The 20400-nt window shown below is 35.1% G+C and overlaps 1 protein-coding gene and 1 pseudogene across 3 annotated transcripts in view; both read right to left on the bottom strand.

Annotated features, from left to right (window-relative positions):
* Nucleotides 1-20400, bottom strand: part of KCNQ5 (potassium voltage-gated channel subfamily Q member 5) — a 505347-nt gene that overhangs the window by 404414 nt on the left and 80533 nt on the right. The window lies entirely within an intron of this gene.
* LOC119874335 lies at nt 18469-18567 on the bottom strand (annotated as a pseudogene).

Here is a 20400-nt window from a genome sequence, read left to right as displayed (position 1 = left end):
TAGTCAATTAAAGAATAAAATTATATTACACGCAAGAATTTCTGAATTCTATAATAGAAAAGCTTCCGAGAATTGAAAGCAGCCCCAGAATTCCTCCTCCAGGTGAGTGAGGCTTCAGGTGCCAGAGGCTGGTTTGAATTTGAAGGGCTTGGAGGGTCAGTGTCCTCAGTCCTCTTGCATTGATGGATTATATTTTCCCTCTAAGGTAATATTTCAAACTTTTTCCCCCAGATTGTAAATAATACATTTTATGTTCTCCATCTACCTCCTTCCTTTCTTGCATCTCATCTCTCTTATAGCCCTACTACAAGACCCATGGAATAAAAAAATACCCTCCAAAGCCTACCTACACTTTCTCTCAGGCCCCCTCAGAAAGCTGCTTCTAACTCTGATCAGTCTAGTAGCTTCCAAAAAGAAAAAAAAATGTCATCTATTATTTTCTGGAAGCCCTCTGAATCCAAAGGGAGAGACTATGTCTTAATCATCTTTGTGAGCCCTGTACAAACTGTGCCCTTTGGGGATTATATTTTAACTCCTTACTAAGGTTCCTCAAGTCTAAAAAGAAAAAGACAACATGTGATCCAATTCCTCTTGAAAACATTTTAGAGGTGAAAAACTAAAAGACCAAAACAGTGATTTCCAGTTCAGACTTTGCTGAACACTAGGTTGTTTTTAAATGATCTTAAAATATAAAAAATAATCAAACTATGCTCACTTTTTTCATTTTCCTCCCCACTATTTTCCTCCTGGGATTTTCCTTCTCCTTTCTCACTGCACTTTGAGGAGAAAATGAAAAAATGCTCTCATTGTGGCAGGGACTGGAAGCTGCTTTCCTGAAATCCATTACCTCCTCTTCCTTAGCGGTAGAGTCTCTATATTCTTGGGAGTAGCCCCTTGTACAGATAAGGAGAGGGAAGTAAACAGAGTAAAGCTTTAAAAGAGGGCTGGCTTAGCTTGGTGGGGCACTATTTGTCCTGTTCCTCCTTCTTTGTCCTCATGCCTGAAATGTGCATTTTGGTGAGAGCTTCTTCAGCCATCTTGAACTGTGAGGCAAATGTGGAACATAGAAACCACACACTAAAGATAGTAGCAGAACAAAAAAAATAAACAGTTTGTATCACTGATGTTTATGAAATTACCACACTGAAGTTTGAGCGCCAACACTCAAAACTCATGTATAAGAGAGAAAAATAAATCTCTATTTAAGTTTAAAGTCACTGTTATTTGGAATAGCTATTATATGCAGCCAAGTCTATTTGATAAAAATTCTTAGATCCACTTCTAAATGACAACTGTTCTACCTTCTGTGGCCCTTCGAGGTACATTGTGATTTTCTCATGCTTTGTGTGCCAGACAAATCTGGTGGCTTTCATAGAATAGGATGACAGAGCTAGTTAGCACCAGGTAGGCTACATTTTCCCACCTGTCCCCTCATTTGGACTTGAAATTTTCATATGCCTTTTTACTTCATTATCTGTTTCTTGTAGTCCTGTAGGAATATGAATATAGAAATAGGATTAAAACAGCCAGCAAGTCCTTCCTTCTCAGCATCACATATGCTAAGCCATACATAGGATGAGAAAGAAAAGTACTTAATCAGAAATATACTGGGACCACAGGGACGTTTTTTGTTTTTTGTTTTTTCCACAGGGAGGTTTTAAAAATGTTTCTAAAGGACATAAAAGGCAACCTGAACAAATAGAAACACATACCATATTCTTGGATAGGAACCTTACCATAAAGAAATTCATCTTCTCAAAGCTAATTTGTAAATGTAGTGGTACTCCAAAAGAAATCAATATTTATTTTCCAGAATGAAATACAATTCTTATAAGGTTTATATAGAAAAATAAACAAAAACATCCAGGAAAATTCTGGAAAAAAGAATGATGAATATAAAATACCATAGGCCTCAGTAATGAAACCAATATGGAACTACATGAACAGAGATGTGAGCTTAAGGAAAAAATAAGCTTCAGTAATAGACTCTTTACCAGAATTGTGGTATATGATAAAAGTGGCATTTCATATTCATGGAGAAAAGATGGACTATACTGTAATTGGTAATGAGAAAACTGGATGGCCATAAAGATAAAAAGTTGGATCTCTATCTCACCTATACACCAAAAAAATTTTTTTAAAGATCAGACTAAATGTAATGAAACAAAATAGTAAAAGTACTAGAAAAAAAGTGTATGAGAATTCTTTTTTATAACCTTAAAGTAGAGAAAGGCTTTTCTGTTATATAAAATCTAGAAGCCACAAAAGAAAAATAGATAAATTAGGACATTTGTTAAAGAAAAACAAATAAAATCCTAAATAATTTTTAAAAACTATAAAGTCAATAAATATGAAAAATATTTACAATTCAAGTAACCCCAAAAGGACTAATCTTCTTGGTATGCATGCAGCTCCTACAAAATACTCATTTATCCAATATCTACTTAAGGCAATAAAGCAAAAATCCAGCAACCCAGTGAAACTTGGTCACAGTCTAAGAACAGTTAATATAAATTTAAAAAATATATAAATAGCTCCAAAATACATTAAATAGGTTCTTCCTGATTCATAATAAAAGAAACGCAACTTCATTTTTCACTTAGGAAATTGACCAAACTCCAAGAGTGTGCTAACACACTATTGACAGAGCTATAGAGAAAGAGATCCTCTCCATATTGTTACTGGGAGTAATAATGTTAGAAATTTCATCAAAGACAATTTGGTAGTTTCTTTCAAATTTAAATACTCATGAACCCTTGGACTCTACATTTCCACTTTTGGGTTTTTTTTCCTACAAATATACTAACCGATGTGCATAAAGACAGGCATACAAGATTATTTACTGCAACGTTATCTGTAATAGGAAAACATTTGACATGCTGTAACTGTACTTTGATGGAAAACTTATTAAAAACCGGTATATCCATTAAATGAAATAATATACATCTCTAAAAAATCATGAGGGAGTTCTTAGTGTACTGACATGGAAAAATCTGTAAGGTATGTTAAGTGAAAAAAAGAACATTGTACAATACTTATAGTATATTACAATTTTGTGTGAAAAAAAGAGGAAAAATGGGAATATACTGGGAGGTAGATGGTTTACTTTATACCTCACATATTTTTTGATGTTTGAGTCATTAAAATATATTATCTAGTCAAAAAATTAAATAATTTTTTTCATAAAGTAAAGGAAAGAATATGTATACATATCACTGGGACCTTTACAAATCTAGACACCTGTGTAATTATGTCCTAGAAGATATCATATTAAAGAAGTATAAAAAATCTCAAAAATAAATTAAAAAGGAAAGTTTATTTCCTTGTCTTAAAAATCTTGATGCTTCCGAATATATTTGCCAAGGCAAGAGTTGATACAGCCTCATTCCCTATTTAGCTAATTCCCAGGGAGCAGAATCAGTACCTAATCAAAGGATATCCCCTTCCTCCAGGGTAGAGACACCTGGCAATATTTATCCAGTGGGATTTCAGAATTATTATGGACCAGTGACTGTGATGTGCCTCTCATTGTCACCTTTTCTTTTTTTAATGGAGTGTTCACTGTGGCTACTCTGTCCCTATTTCATAATTATGTATTGAGAGATTGTTTGTAATGGGAAAAGATGAGACAACTTGTCTCTTAAATTCACAAGTCTTCAGATGAGGAGAGGCTGCATCTAGAACTGACATAAAAAAAATCCTGAACTTTGAAACTGATTCCATAAATTAATGATAATTCTGGGATGTCTGGGGGAAAGGAGATTATTAGAATTAAAGTATTTTTTGTGTGGAAGGCATTAATTGTTATCTAGGAAGTGAAGCATGGCAGATTGCATTATTGTTCCCAATTCCCCACCTTTTCCCATAGCTATGCCATATGCCAAGTGACTGCAGAACCCACCACTAGAATCAAAGGCATATTTTTTTTTCTTCATTGATGTCAGGCTTGGCCAAGTGATTTACTTTGGCCAGTAGAATGACAGCAGAAGTACATAAGCAGAGAGTTAAAAGGCTCTTGCCTGGTTAGGTTTTGGCACATTTACTCTGCCTTTTACCATGAGAAGACATAGCTTCTGGTCCAAGGAAGATGAAAGAAAGGTACAGGTGACTTAGATAAAACACACAACTTAGCTGAGGGCAGTCTAGATAATCAAAATTTCAAGTGGCTCCAAATGATATATGAAGAAGAAATAAATGCTTCCTGAATGCTCCTGCACATCAGGTAATCTATTATCCAGTATTACTGTGGTAACAGCTAACAGCTAATCAATATCAATCCAGGAATCTGAAGAGTTATTGAGGGGATAATAGTTGCTAGATATTGATTCCAACTTATTTCAGGGGCAATTGTTGGGAAGTCATTGCTATTCAGTACATGTCTACAAATGTCCAAAAAGATCCAGAAAAATTGTGAAACCAGCTGACTGCTTCACAGAAAGTGATAGGGATATTCTCTGAGAGGGAGGGGGCACTGAGTACATAAATGCTATCATTAACTTTACATGTAAAAATATTTTCATTTAATATTAAGAACAAAGTTTGGATACAATGAAATGAAAATCTTAAACAAAAATTGGAAATGACTACTTCAGAAATAGGCTTGACATTTCCTGCACTTATTATTTCCCCATAAATCTTGATCAAGAGAAAAAGTAGAAATCTCCAACCCATGAGCTAAAAGTGACTCTATGTGACATGTTACTGCTCAGAACAGCTCATGGCTCATCCCTCCTGCCCCCATGGCAGGTCATACTGAGACCCTGCTGCGCAACATACAGAACGTGATCCGTCACAGTTAAATACTGATGGTTAAATCAGTCCCATTTCAAGAAAGCTTTTCCCTGTATAAGGACTGAATTGTTGTAGTAGCTAACCTGCTGGTTAATATTTTAAAAAGAAACTACTTTTCCTGCATGCCATGAGTTAGTATGATCTGAATAGCTTACCTTTAATCAACATGCCACAGAACTTAAGGCTTTTATTCTGTCTTTACTCTTTGAAAAAAAAAATTATTTATTTATTTGAGGGAGAAAGAGAGAGAGAGCATGAGCAGAAGAGGAGGAGCAGAGGGAGAGGGAGAAGCAGACTTCCCACTGAGCAGGCTGCTGGATGCAGGACTTGGTCCTAGGACCATGAGATTATGACCTCTCTTTTCATATCCTATCTCTATCTTAGCCAGGGCTGCTATAGCATCCTGACAAATTATCATAGTGTCAGTAGTTTACATAACAGACATTTATTTTTCACAGTTTCGGAGGCTAAGAAGTCCAAGATCAAGCTCCTGGCACATCTGGAGGGCCTGTTCATAGATGGCCATCTTCTCATTGTATCCTCATATGGTGGAGAGCAGAGAGCCAGAGTGAACTCTCATTGTTTTTATCTTAAGTACACTGATTCCATTCAAGAGTGTTCCATCTGGATAGCTGATTACCTCCCAAAGGCCCCACCTTCTAATATCACCACCTTCTAATATCTCCCATACATATTTTGGGAGAACACAGTCAGTCTATAACATTCTCTTAATTCTATTCCTCCTTAGTTTGTCTTTCCTTTAATCACAAAATAGAATTAAAGAGAGTATCTTATATATGTATATACATATATATTTAATAACATTTCATAATATTTCTCCATTACTTTTTAATCACCCTTTTATCTCCCCTTATTTGCAGCCCCTGCATTGGCCAGTCACCTTTGACAAGAATTTTAAAAGGTAGGGATCCCTGGGTGGCTCAGCAGTTTAGCACCTGCCTTCAGCCCGGGGTGTGATCCTGGAATCCCAGGATTGAGTCCCACATCAGGCTCCCTGCAGGGAGCCTGCTTCTCCCTCTGCCTGTGTCTCTGCCTCTCTCTCTCTGTCTCTCTGTCTGTGTCTCTCTTGAATGAATAAAATCTTTAAAAAAAAAAAAAAAGAACTTTAAAAGGTGCTGTTTATTTTTAACAATGAAATTTATGAAAAGAAGTCATCTTTGTGACAAGATGACAATATTAAAAAACATTTTCATCCATAGTTTGTAAATACCTTTCCTCTGATAAATTTAAGGGATCATGTTATTAAGTAAAAAGTTTTTTACCAAATTTCATATTTTTTTAGATTATGTGACATGAAAACTTTTATATACAATAGATCCATGCATTCTGCATACAAATTACTTTGGAAATAGGGCATTTTTGGAAACTACTAAGTGATGACAGTGACATATTCACTTTTATTATATAGTAAACTGTCTAATAAATTAAATTGGATTTTATAAATTATTTTCATTGTAAAATTCAAATATTCTAATCTAAAATGGGATTCTTGCTAAGAATAAAAATAACTACGTTATTCTATCTTCTTTGGTAATTAAAAATGATTCTTACAGAGATTATTTTTTCTTACTATACTTATTAAAGAAAAGTCAAGCCCACCATATATACTACTTTTAAATTAATCAGTGAAATCCCCCCACACCAGCAATCAATATGATCAATTCATTTCTAGGAAATATAGGAAAAATGATTGCTACTTCAACTTCATTAAATATATTAAAAGTTTTACCTTTTGGAATATATATTTATATATAAAGAGTTGATTATAATTCAGTGTTGTGTTGTCACCAACTAGATTACAATATAATTTGATATTACATCAAAAAGACTATTTGAGAAGACACTGTTGTTCCTCTACTGAATGATTTTTTTTTTTTATAAATTTATTTTTTATTGGTGCTCAATTTGCCATACTGGATGATTTTTCAAAGATTTATTTATTTATTTATTTATTTATTTATTTATGAGAAAGAGAGAGAGTGAGAGAGAGCACATGCATGTGGGGGGTGGAGGGCAGAGGAGCAGAGGAGGAGAGAGAGAATCCCAAGCAAACTGTGCACTGAGCACAGAGCCAGAGGCAGGGCTTAATCCCCAACCCTGAGATATCAGCCTGAGCTGAAACCAAGAGTCTGACACTTAATAGTCTGTGCCCATCAGGTGATCCTCTGTTAGATGATTTTTTTAAAACAAATTATGCTTAGGGGAAAACCAGATAAATTTTTAAGTAAAAATTCATCCTTATTTTAGTATTTAAGAAATCAAATTTAACATATTTTTTAAAGTTAATTGTTAATTTCATAATGGATGAACTGATACATTAGGATTATATTGAGTTGTTTAAATTTGTTAAATATAACCATGTTATAAGGTAAAACAAAACTAGTATTTCTGCTCTGAAATCAATGGTAAATTAAACAAAATATTTTCTATTTGGCTTCAGATGCTTCTTTTTAATGAGAGAGAGAGCCACAATGAGAGGACACAGATGGACATTTTGCACAAGCACGAGCTGTTGCTTATTAATGAGTAAAATTACTCTCACCAAGTCTGTAAGTAGTGTGGTTTTCGTTCAGCACTGCCTCTCATTTCTTAGTCATGGCGCTCATGCATTGTGGCCAGGGAGAAAATGGGGCCATAAATCTCTCAACAGGGCAAACATTTTCTATTTTGTCAGATGAAGTCTCCATTTCTCACTTTAAATTCACTTGGTGCACCCATGTGCGTGTGTGTGCGTGTGTGTGTGTGTGTGTGTTTGTGTAATTCTAGAGTCAGAATATCTCCTTAAGGCAAAATGAACAATTTTCCAAGGCACTGGATAATTAAAAAAGGGTTGCCAGGGAAGGCCTGTAAGCACTGTGATGCCATTTTGTATTCTAGGAAGACTATACAAAGAATAGACTATCCCACAGGTCATGGGGGAAATTCCCAGTTACCTTTCAATTTGATCCCCTAAATTACAAAAGTAAATCTTTGAATAAAAGTGGCCAAAGGAATAAGAAGAAGAGGTAATCTTTCCTCACTTTAAAAATAATAAGTGACAAAGCATGAGTTCTGAGGCATCTATTTAGCACGTGTAAATATACTTATATTTTCTTTATAGGAATTAGTTTCATTTTCCCTTCTTGCTTTTAATGACAAAAACATTTACTAACAAATTTTCCTAGCTTTCTTGTATCATGTTTGCTTAGTGATATGCAGCTATTTTATATGCTTAAATAAAAATCAGTAATTCCAAGTCTCTCTAAAATAATTAAATGGCAACCAGGGAGAAAATATCTATATAAAATATATAAACATGTATAGATAAAAAGACTTGCAAATAAGCCAGAGTTTCTAAATAAGAAATCATGTCAAAAGAAACCCAATTACTTAAAAATCATATTATAACATTAGCAGACAAAGGAAGTGCAGAAGATGTAATAGACCTTAATTTTAGCATAGTCACTTATGAACTCTCCTTTGAAAAATGAATTCAAATTAGCTGGGATAGGAGAGCTCTCATCTGCACTAAAATAGCATGAAGGGTTGTAAAGGGAAGGTAATGATGAATGGCAATGTATTGAATCACAGATTTTTTTTTTTTTTTTTGCAAACGTGGTTCCAAAATCTAATGTATTCAAGTACTTAAAATACCAAACTATTCATACAATCACCTGAGATGAAGGAGAGGAAGGAAGGAGGAAAGGGAGAGAGGAAAGGAGGGAGGGAGGGAGGAAAGCAGCCAAGTTTTACATGTTTCCTACACACTTTTGCAGTTTGAGCACTGCTTCAACAGCAAGCCCTAAAAGCCTGTGGGACTCATGGTCTACAACACATCTGAGGGCAAAGCACAATATATTAGACATATGCCAATTTTCTTCCCGTCATTCTCATATTATTGCTATATATAAAGTAACAGGACTATCAAGATTAATTACAGAGTAAAGACAATTAACAAGAAAATTAAATACTGATTACCATTAGTAATGGTTAACAGGTACTCAACTCTCACTATATTCTAGGTGCTAAGATTTAAACTGATCATTTTACCTAAACCTGAAATCAATTTTAAGAGTTAAATACCATTATTATTCCCATTCTACAGATGAAGAAATTCAGTTTCTTTCCTTGTAAGACAGCCAGCCAGTAAACTGCAGAGCTAGTAAAACTGAAACAATGTCTTCTAAAACCAACTGGAGAGTATTATGCTGAGTGAAGTAAGTCAATCAGAGTAGGACAATCATCATATGGATTCACTCATATGGGGAATATAAGATATATACAGAGTATAAGAAATAGTGAAAGGGATTATAAGGGAAAGGAGGGAAAATGAGTGGGAATAATTAGAGAGGGTGACAAAACATGACCTAATCCTGGAAAATGAACAAAGGGTAGTGAAAAGGGAGGCAGGGCAGGGGGATGGGGTAACTGGGTGACGGGCACTAAGGAGCGCACTCAATGGGATGAGCACTGGCTGTTAAACTATATGTTGGCAAATCGAACTTCAATTAAAAAATAATAAAAAGTGCTCCTTTCATTATATCACTTTGCTATTATTATTGTTATTTGTTGTTAAAATTATTATCATGCTTACTTTCATGGAGTTATCCGATAGGGGAACAAAAATACAAACACATTAAAATGTAAACAATATGGTTGAATAATAGCTCTTCAAGATAATAATCCGAGATATGCTGAACGACAATTCATATAATCACCGACACATATAGAGTCCTTACTCTGATTTAGTCATCATGCCAACTCATTTTTATGTGAAGCATCTCTAGACTTCACAATCATCTGAGGTTGGCAGAAATGAAGACAGAGACTTTGAGGGCTTAAGGAACTTTTCTGAGGTGGTTGTGGTAGAATCAGGATCCAAACCTAGGAATTCTGATTTGAAAGATTTTGTGCTTACCCATTCCCAGATGGGGATTTTCATAACTGGATGCACAATAAATTGCAGGTCTTGATTGCCTCTCAACTTCAGAAAAGGGAAAATAACTCCTGCCTGGGAGTGTCAAGGAAGGTTCTTATGCAAATAGGAGAAAGGATCTTTGAAAAAGTAGTTGAACTGACAGAAGGAGAACAACAACAAAAAGTGTATCCTTGGTGGGTGAAAAGTGAGCACAGTTCAGAGATGAGATAGCACAAGACCAGGTTGAGGGAGAGTGCAAGAACCAGTGAAAGAGGAGCCAAGGATCAGAAAAGATGAGCAGTTGTAGAAAACCAAGGTATTAGTTTTCTATTGCTGCTGCAACAAAATATGTTACATTAAAGGAGCACAGATCTAGTAATTCATGGTTCTAGAAATTGGAAGTCCAAAATTACTCTTGCTGGGCTAAAGTCAAGGTGTCAGCAGGGTTGGTTCCTTCTGGAGGCCGTGAGGGGAGAATTTGTTTCCTTTCCTTTCTCAGCTACTAGATGTTGCATGCATTGGCTCAGGACTCCTTCCTGTCATCATTCCAATCTCTTGCTTCTATCTTCACATTCTATCTGATCATCTTGTCTCTCTTACGAATACCATTCTGATTACATGGACTCACCTTGATAGCCAGGATAATGTACATCACATGATCCTTAATTTAAGTACTTCTGCAAAGTTCTTTTGCCATATTCTAAGGTACCTTATTTCCAAATTCTGGCTATTAGGACATGGACATCTTTTGGCAGACATTTTCACCTCATCACAAGACAACATAGACAAGTACACACAACCTGATAGTGGACATCCCTCCTTGCCAAACTGGAGATTAGCAAAAACAAGGAAATAGCATAATGAAGTAATATTTTAGGTTAAGTAATCTGACATTTAAGATGATTCATATGGGGGTGCCTGGGTGGTTTAGTTGGTTGGACATCTGACTCTTGGTTTCAGCTCAGGTAATGATCTCAGAGTAGTGGGATCGAGCCCCAAGTTGGGTTCTGTGCCAGCATGGAATCTGCTTGGGAATATCTCCCTTTCTCTCTGCCATTCTTCCTGCTCGTGCACTCTCTCTTTCTCTCTCAAAAAATAAATCTAAAAAAAAAACAAAACAAAACCCGATTCATCCATAGTGGTGGTTCTCAGTAATTAGAGTGTATGAAAATCAAATTTTGAGTTTGTCATAAAATAGAGATTCCTGGGCCTTTTCATAATTAGAGTTCTCATTCATCAGGTCTATAGTGAAGTCCAGAAATCTTCCTTTTTTTGAAACCCAGCCTCCCAAATGATTCTTTTTTTTTTCTCTCCCAAATGATTCTTATGCAAGTGATCTAAGACCATGCTTTAAGAAATGCTAGTCTATGACACTTAAATGCCTTTGTAAACACACACTCACTTCTCTGCAGCTTCATTCAGAGAATCAGATCCAGATTAAAAAACAAAAAGACTATGAAAATCAAATGCACACTTTAAACCTATTTATAAACTTATTTGTTTGTGGGACTTATCAAAACCTAAAGTAATAGCCATATAACAAAAAGTCATTATTTTAAGTTTATAGGGAAAACAGGTAGCTGTTTTAGATAAAAGAGAAGACACCTGATAATTCTTGTGCATCTCTCTTATTGAATATCTACTATGGGCCAGGCACAGTTCTCAGCACTATATAGTAATCAATTCATTTAACTCTCACTCCATGGTTGTTATTATTATAAGCTCTGTTTTGCAGATGAGAAAACTAAAGTTTAGAGGATTAAACAGCTTGTCCAAATTCACAGCAGAAAATGACTGAACTGATATTTGGTCCCTGTATATCTGGGTTCTAAATTTATACACTTCCTACTTCGCTGCTTTATCCTCTGCAGGACACTAACCAACAGGATAGAAACCACTATACTCATAAATTTAAATATAAAGTCTATAATCGGGGGATCTCTGGGTGGCTCAGTGGTTTAGTGCCTGCCTTCGGCCCAGGGCGTGATCCTGGAGTCCCGGGATCGAGTCCCACATCAGGGTCCCTGCATGGAGCCTGCTTCTCCCTCTGCCTGTGTCTCTACCTCTCTGTGTGTGTGTGTGTGTGTGTGTGTGTGTGTGTGTGTGATGAATAAATAAAATCTTTTAAAAAATCTATAATCATTTAATAGATATACCTGATTCTAAGAAGAAGAAATAAGAATGGAGAGAGGGAGAACAATGAACTAAGAATCGGTGGTTGGGATTTTATCCTGGCTCTAGGCCCACTATCTCTGGAACCTTGAACACAGCCCTTCATCTTCATGGTCTACTACATTTTTCTGATTGGAAAATAAAAGGGCCAGACAAAATAATCTCTAAGATCCTCATTGTTTTATACTTCCAGGAGTTTTATTTTATAGCAATTAATGAAGCACATCAAACATCACAAATCACTCCACATTGATTTGATCATGCTTTCCTGAAAAAGGACTTCTTTATATCATCAGAAAGTTCTTTGGCTGAAAAATGGCTAAATAAGAAAGAAATGGAAGGAAATTACATGCTTATACCTTACCTAGAATCTGTGGGAATAAAGGGAAAAGAAAAAATCCTTTACCACTTATTCCAAGGGTACAGCAACACAACTAACATGATGTAACTGAGTCAAGGAGGAAGCAAAAAAAATTCTCAGAACAGGCAAGAATTTGATAGATTCAGAAACTTAGGTGAATGCACAGAAGTCCTTCCTTAGGAGCCTTTATCATCTCTCATTTTAGATAAAATGTGAAAAAGCATCCATTCCACGGCAGATTAAAAGCAGCAAACCTACCAGAAGGTTAAGTGAGCTGTGCACTCACTTTTATAGCAGTAAAAAGCAATTGATAGGATACTGAAACTATAAAAAGCTGATACAGTGACTAAAAAGTACAGGTTCTGAAGCTTCTTAGTATGGGACAAATGACACTTTAGAGGCCAAATGGAGGAATGATAGTGAGCACTGCCTCGGGTACCAGACAAATAGATGGCTTTGGATCATGTCTCTAACATTGACTCAACATTTACTGAGTCACCACCAGATTTTAGTTATGTATCAGGCATAGGAAGGATGGGAATTAAGAGGACTTTGAGATTCTTGCCACATCCTTCAGTGGTCTGAGACAATGAATGATAGATCCTGGCTGTATGCCATAAAGCCAGGAAGGCCTAAGTCAAGGGTGTCTATCCTTGAGGAAGTACCTTGGGAGAGGCCTAGGGAACTGCTGCCAGCACTAGAGGATTCCGGAGATGATAATGGCAGAGTAACACTGTGCTGTCCAATCTCTGAGGAATTGCTCAAGGAAGCAAAGAAGTCATCAGCGACACTAGAGAGGAACCTATGAGAACTACCCTTAAAGGGCCCACGGGGACACCACTGCCAAGAAAAAATGCCACCTTCAGAGAAGGACCTCTAAGCAGGATGCCACAAAGTTATAACACTAAAAAAAGTGAGTATGGGTTTGGAGTCACATAGACCTGGCTTTGAATCCTGACTTGGTTTGGTCATTCAGTACCCAGATTTTTTATCAGGAAAATATCTGCCTCATCTCACTGGTGTGAGAATTGAATGAAATATTGCTGGTATATAGCTGGAATTCAGTTACTTAAAATTTTTCATTCTTTTTTTTTTTCTTACTTAAGTTTTAGTATGTACACAGAAGAACCTACAAGAGGAGGGGCTTTGGAGCAGGGTTATTTTTGGAAGCAAAATAAGGTGGACTAGAACAGCAAGGGATGCCTAATGTCTAGAGGGGTCTCTACCTCTGTCTTCTACCTCAATGTCCTTCATCTTTGGGGAGAGAAGAGAGTATTAGCCTTCTCCAAGGGAAGAAAGAATAACACTTTCCATTAGAAAACCTAGCATAGTAGGGGTCTAAAAATCTGCGTGGAATTCAGATACCTGCTGGTACAGGGCAAGATTGCAATTTTTCCACGTAGATTGCATGTTTTAAGGGAGTACAATTATGTCTTGTTCATCTTTGCATGCCCCACAGACCCAACCAAATAGTAGATGCTCAATAGTTTTTGAATGAATGAATGAATAAATGAATGAATACATTTTCCCCTGATTCCAGTAGTATCTCTTTTTTTTCAACTAACTGCATTTTACATCCATGTTTGAATTATTTCTTAGAAGCTATTTTTAGAAAACAAAACTAGAATATTTTTACATCTCAATACAAAAAGAGCAACTGATGAGAAACACTACCAATTATAAAAGCAGGCCTAAAAATGGGACTTATATTGGGGAGTGGGAAAAACTGTCATGTTTTTGTCCTTTCTTGTCTGGGTGCCCCCACAAATATATGAAAGGATTTCAAATAAGACCGTAAGAAGAAGCAGAAGGGAACAATCTCAAGACCTGGCTTCGCTCCCAAATCTTCAAGTGAAAAGCAAGATAAAGATAAGGCAGCTGCTGCTGAATGCCACCAACTGCTGATGGAAAAGTGGCAAGCAGAGTAGGCAGACCAGCAAAGGATGAGGCCCACGTTCACAACATAACTATTCAAGCTCTCTTAGAGATCAGTTCAGAGGAGCTCTTTTATAAGATCATGGTTATCAAAAGGAATCTAGAAAAAAAAAAAAAGTAAATGCTGGCTGCCAGGGCAACCTCAGTTTCTCAGGAAAGCTACTCAAGGGAAATTTTTAGCAATGTAAAGCAAGGAAGAGAGGGCTCTTCATTGCTGTTAGCCAAAGCAAATCAGTAAGAACATACAGGTACTTTATACATTTTGTGTGCTTGGGGGTGGCTGTAAGGTTTGGAAGGGGTGCACATGTGGAACATAGAGATTTATGGGAAGTGATTGGTAGTGTGATATTTGCAAGAAAGAGAGTCACGAGAGGTTATGCTAGGGAACATTCCAAGGCAGGACTCTAGCTACTGTTTTTAATACTGAACTATAAAAGCTAAGTGAATATCTACTAAACAAATGGTCTTCAAAAGACAATTTCTCAAACACCTCCTTAGTGCTAGGAGGATTTTTTTCATGTTTTTAGAGAAACTCATTTGTAAATGCATAAACAAAAGTATTCACTCAGTTTTTATTTCTGTGGTTTAAATGCACATTAAAATATCTAGCGGCAGCCTCATGGAGATGGATTCTAAGTTAAGGACTCAGGTGATGCTGTCATCACTCTTTAAGTATGTGGCCAACGCTAAGAAAAAGCCCAAAGCCTTAAAGATTGTGCCAAAAATAACTGTTCCTATACTAACATTTCACATGTGCTGTTTTCTAAAAGTATATGTCATCCAAGAATGATATCCCAGTGAAGACATTATTTGGTAACTCCTGGTGAGTTCAAAGTGGTCAACCATTCCTCTTAAGCAAATCATTACAGCACTGGTGAAAGAACACTAGGTGTTAGGCATCCAAATTGTCTAGATTGCTTAAACTGGGTAAGCAGCACTCTTTTTTGTGATACAGTTTATGAAGCTCACCAAGTTATGCCAGTGAGACCCCACAACATTGGGATCATTATTCATGTTTTGTCAATAATCAGAAAAATGCTCACAAATACAATATCTTCAAGAATCATCATTTGCCCCCATTAAAATGCAAACTCCATGGGAGGTCTATTTTGTTTATAGCTATTTTCCCAGTCCCTAGAATACTCTTAGGCTTATAGTAGCTGTTTAATAAACACTGTGTTGATGAAATGCATAAATGAATTTAAATTGCTGCTTTGAGATGGCACTGGGGAACAGTGGCTAAAGTAGAATAAGAGGTTTATGTTTTATATATAAGCATCCCTGCAAACTCTTCTCTAAAGGTTGCTTTGATTAAGATACAGTTTTCTCTCACCTCACCAAAGTTGAACATGTCTCTAAAATAACATTTTTAGGAGACCTAAAAATGACAAGGTGTGTGTCTGACATCCACTCAGCAGACAGTAATTGAACACCTTCTATATAATGGATATTTATGACAGCAATATATCAGCAAATCAAACAGATGTGGTCGTATTTATGTCATAAAAATGTGAAAATAAATTTAATCTTGTGGCTATAGACCCAGCCTTTACCAAATGTGGTGCCCAGAATTGATTTGCAAAAAGTAAAGCTTCTAATGAAATGAACAATTAAATTAATGTTAATTAACAATTAAAGCTTCTAATGAGATTAACAATTAATTAATATTAATTAATTAACTAAAGACCATGGAGAAGCCTCTAAAGCAGGGTTTCACCTGCTGCTTTTGCTATTGCAAAAAAGCCAAATGAATATTCAATTAAGAAAAAAAAACAAACTTTGTAACAAAAAGAGAAACATTTTAAATGTCTTTTTGATGCTAAGAATAGTTTTTATGCTATTATGATAGTTCATTCATAAGTAATAAATGAATAAAAACATAGGACTGCACACACATACCATATCTTATACAGCCAATCAATTCCCTTTATAAAACAGTTACTTTGTGAGATTACACAATTATTTTCATGAGCAGTCTTTTAAATATTTCAAAAGTACTTTTTAATTTCCTTTGGAACTGTGTCCCATTCTTTTAAATATACTCAAAGAATGAATTTTATTTTAGGAGACTGTAAAAGGACATTTGGAGTCCCTTATGACAACAATACAAATAATCAAGGTGGGCAATGACATTTGGGTTAAGAACAAGATACAACTGTAACATATTAGAAATTTTTTTTATGTGTTTCATAACTTGGTTATAAAGGCAAATCCAAAGAAAAGCTCTGAAATAATTCTGAATAATAGTAATATCATTTGAGTAATTAGAAAATTTATTATGGTAACTATTGTTAAGATCAACTCTATTATGATATTGAAATGTATGTATTTTTAAATCTCAATATCTTATCGTTTAAAGGTGCATTCTTAAAAGAATATTATATTCTTTTTTGCACTAAAGAAATCAGACATAAGGCATGGCTGCAAACCTTTCAAAATTACATATTTAGAAGTGAAACATAATTTTAATAATAGAGATAAAATAATCTATAAACTAATACAATGTATTAAATGTATTATTTTTTTAGATTTTATTTATTTATTCATGAAAGACACAGAGAGAGAGAGAGAGGCAGAGACATAGGCAGAGGGAGAAGCAGGCTCCATGCAGGGAGCCCGACATGGGACTCGATCCCAGGTCTCCAGGATCAGACCCTGGGCTGAAGGCAGGTGCTAAACCGCTGAGCCACCCAGGGATCCCCTGTAGTAAATGTATTAAAATTTAAAATATTTAGGAACTATGTCCCCTAGAGGGTCTATAGAAAACAGAATTGACCCGTGTTCAATCTGATCTAGTTCTTTAAATTCAACTTGGAATTCTGCCTCCCTCACAACCAATTCTTTACATCACTTCCTTTAATTTTTAGGTCTTTCTTACAAATAGACATATGTAGTTTGCTATTTGTTTGTTTATGTCAAACCCCTGATAATAAGACTTCTTGATATTTAAATATAATTTAAGAATTTTTTAGAATAGAGGTTTCATTTATTAGGTGACATTCATAAAATTATTGTTTTAAGTTATTAAAATATGCTAATGTACTTTCTTTAAATATGTGTATTATGTTATAAAAATGTTTGCATTAAGTAAAAGAACAGGAAAGATATGTAAAGTTTAAGATAGCAACACTATGATACACATAATGTTTCTGGATGCGGACTCTAATGTTACAAGACAAATGTTCTCACTGTATTTCATCCTTAAACTGTACAAGAGTTCTTTTTTTTTATACAAGAGTTCTTATTAACTTAAAATAGGTGCTCAATTACAATCTCAAATATGTTTTCATGATTTTACATGTAACAATATAAAAGTAATTATACCACAAATACCAATTGTGAACTTCTGAATTTGATATATGCTACAGTTATGATAGTTCATTCATAAGTAATAAATGAATAAAAACATATGACTGCACACACATACCATATCTTATATAGCTAATCAATTGATTGGCTACAATCAATATATGCTACAGAGGAAAATTATTTTTAGATACAAGATTTCTCAAGACTTGAAAAATTTCCATTCTATGAGGGTATTCAGATACTGTGAAAGAATTACTCTTTTTAAGAACTCAGTATGAGATATCACTAGAATTTCATACTATTGGATTATCTAATTGTCATTAAAATATGATTACATAAAACCAAATATTATTTTAAAAATATTTCATAAATGTCATCTTATAATTGATTTCCCTTTTTTTAATTTGGGTGTGTCTATATTTCAAAGTAAGCAGTTCCACAGGATGAATAAGTACTAGAGATCTAATGTACAGTATGGTGCCTAAAATTAACAACACAGCATTGTATACTGGAAATTTGTAGGTGTTCTCACTACACACACAGAAAAGGTAACTATGTGAGGAGATGGATATATTAATTATCTTGATTATAGTATTCATTTCACTATGATATATGTATATCAAAACATCATGTTATACATCTTAAATATACACTTTTTAGTCTAAAACCAGAATTTGTTTAGCAATATTGTATTTTATGTAGATTATCTGAGAGGAGTAAGTTAGGTACTGTACTCTGAAATTATTTGGCTCAACTTCACAAAATCTGATTCACAATATCTTAAGGAAAGGAACTCTTGAACACCTGTTGTTCATGAGATCTCTTTTTTAAACTGAAGTGTAGTTGACATGATATATAATACTAGTTTCAGGTGTACAGCATAGTGATTCAAATTTGTATACATTACAAAATGATCACCAAGATAAATCTAGTTACCTTCTGTCATCATACAAAGTTGTTACATATCAACGATATTTCTTATAAAACTAAAGATTGCTTCACAAATTTGCATGTCAACCTTGTGCATGCTAACTTTTCTGTATCATTCTAATTTTAGTATGTATGCTGCTGAAATGAGCACAAAAACATACAATTTTTATTAAAAAAAACCAAAAACACAAAAAATAAATTACATAGTCTATTAAGCCAGTACATGGCTTCAGTCAGGAGGAGGCTCTATCCTCTTTACATTTTAGTGAGGTACCTCTTTACATTTTAGTGAGGTACCAAAGAGGCTCACTACTATGTGAGGGCAGGAGTTGATCTCAGCAAAATTTAGAATTGGCTTCTTCCACTCATCACCCATTTCATCCCATGCTTCAGGTTATTATCTGAACCTCTGTATCAAGAAAGCCTTTGTAATAATCAAAAGGCAAACATTCATTGAAAGCCTGCAGTGTATAAGACCAGAACTGTGATCAACACCTGAAATCTGAAAGGTGAAAGAAAGCCAGAGCCTCAAGGAATCTAATGTGGAGACAGGTTGGGAGAACCTTATTGTACTGTGAATATACTCTTATACAGGCTAGTTCGTGTGCTACAAGCATCACACGTGTTCTTTAATGATCTCACTGGTAGGTACAGAGATGGGAGTTAATCTTCACACTCACCCTGCTTGAAATTGGCCACTTTAGGGATGAATCGCACTCTCACTCACTTCAGTCCAATTAAAGAAATATTTACTAGTAAATAATTTGGCAAACACTTCTCTGTCATAAAACATACTTGAATATCAATTTTGGCCCCAATAGAAAGACAACTATTTAATGATAGGAACAGATACTACATTATTTAGCTAAACTGTATAATTAAAAAAAATCTTGCCTACATTTAAAAAGTTCCATCTAATTTACAAAAGCAATTCATCTGCTCACAGAAGCTCTATTTTTCCTCAAAAACATTTCTTTTTGTTTGCCCATTTCCTTTATTATCTTCTGTAAGAAAACTGTTTGTAGCATTAATTTGTTTATTCTAAATATTATGGCAAGAATCCATCAGATTTATTGTCCAGACTCCCTGGTGCCCATGAATATGATTCTCAGGATATTAAGGGGAAATCAAGTTTTTGCTATTTTTGAACTGCCTTGACATTAGCAGTTATCATTTAGAAACTGACGGAAATTAGCCAGTATATGGCACTCTGGCATATATTAATTGACAATTAAGCTCTGAATTGATGGTCATTAGTGAAATCACAGTAGCTACCAAATAATACCCAAGGTTAACACTACTCATATTTATGAAAAAAAATGATTTTTATGTAATCACACAATATCAGGCATAAAGTACAAAGGCAACTGCTTCTGAGCTATGTCAGAGAAAAAAAGGAAAGTATTCAACTATATTGCATAGGACGTTATATGAGGGTCCTGTTCAGTTTAGTAGAGGATCCATTTCCATTTTGAACTTTGAAGTTGGTGTAAGCCTTCCTACCAAATGGGCTGTACAAAGCTCCTTGTGCTACAGCTCAAAGACTGAGAACTTTAGAGAAACAGAGCACAGCACTTACTCTAGCACTGTACAATTGTGGCTCGCATTTTATAGAACATATTGGAGGGAACCTAGGAACTCCTTAGGAATATAATTTCATATAAACTTGAAATATCAAATAAGTAGAGAAATTAAGGCTTAGTAATAAGAAGCTTTAAGTAAAAAGATGGACTCACCAAGAGCATGTGTCTTTAAGGTGCTCAGAACCTACTCCACAGCAGAAGTAAGTGCACTTACAGAGGAATAAATGAAGTCTCTGATCAAAAAGACTTAATTCTTCCTGTGGTAGTGGACAATGGTTCACAGGTGAACAGACATTTGAGTTAGGCATCTAAGAATGAATGGGATTTTATCACATGTGTAAGGGGAAAGAGGAAATCATTCCAGTTAGAGGGATGAGATGATGAAAGACAACTCAGGATAG

This window comes from Canis lupus, chromosome 12, assembly GCF_011100685.1.
Source record: "Canis lupus familiaris isolate Mischka breed German Shepherd chromosome 12, alternate assembly UU_Cfam_GSD_1.0, whole genome shotgun sequence".
Lineage (NCBI taxonomy): Eukaryota > Metazoa > Chordata > Mammalia > Carnivora > Canidae > Canis > Canis lupus.
The sequence above is the reverse complement of the archived record's forward strand: the minus strand, read 5'-3'. Positions and strand labels throughout refer to the sequence as shown.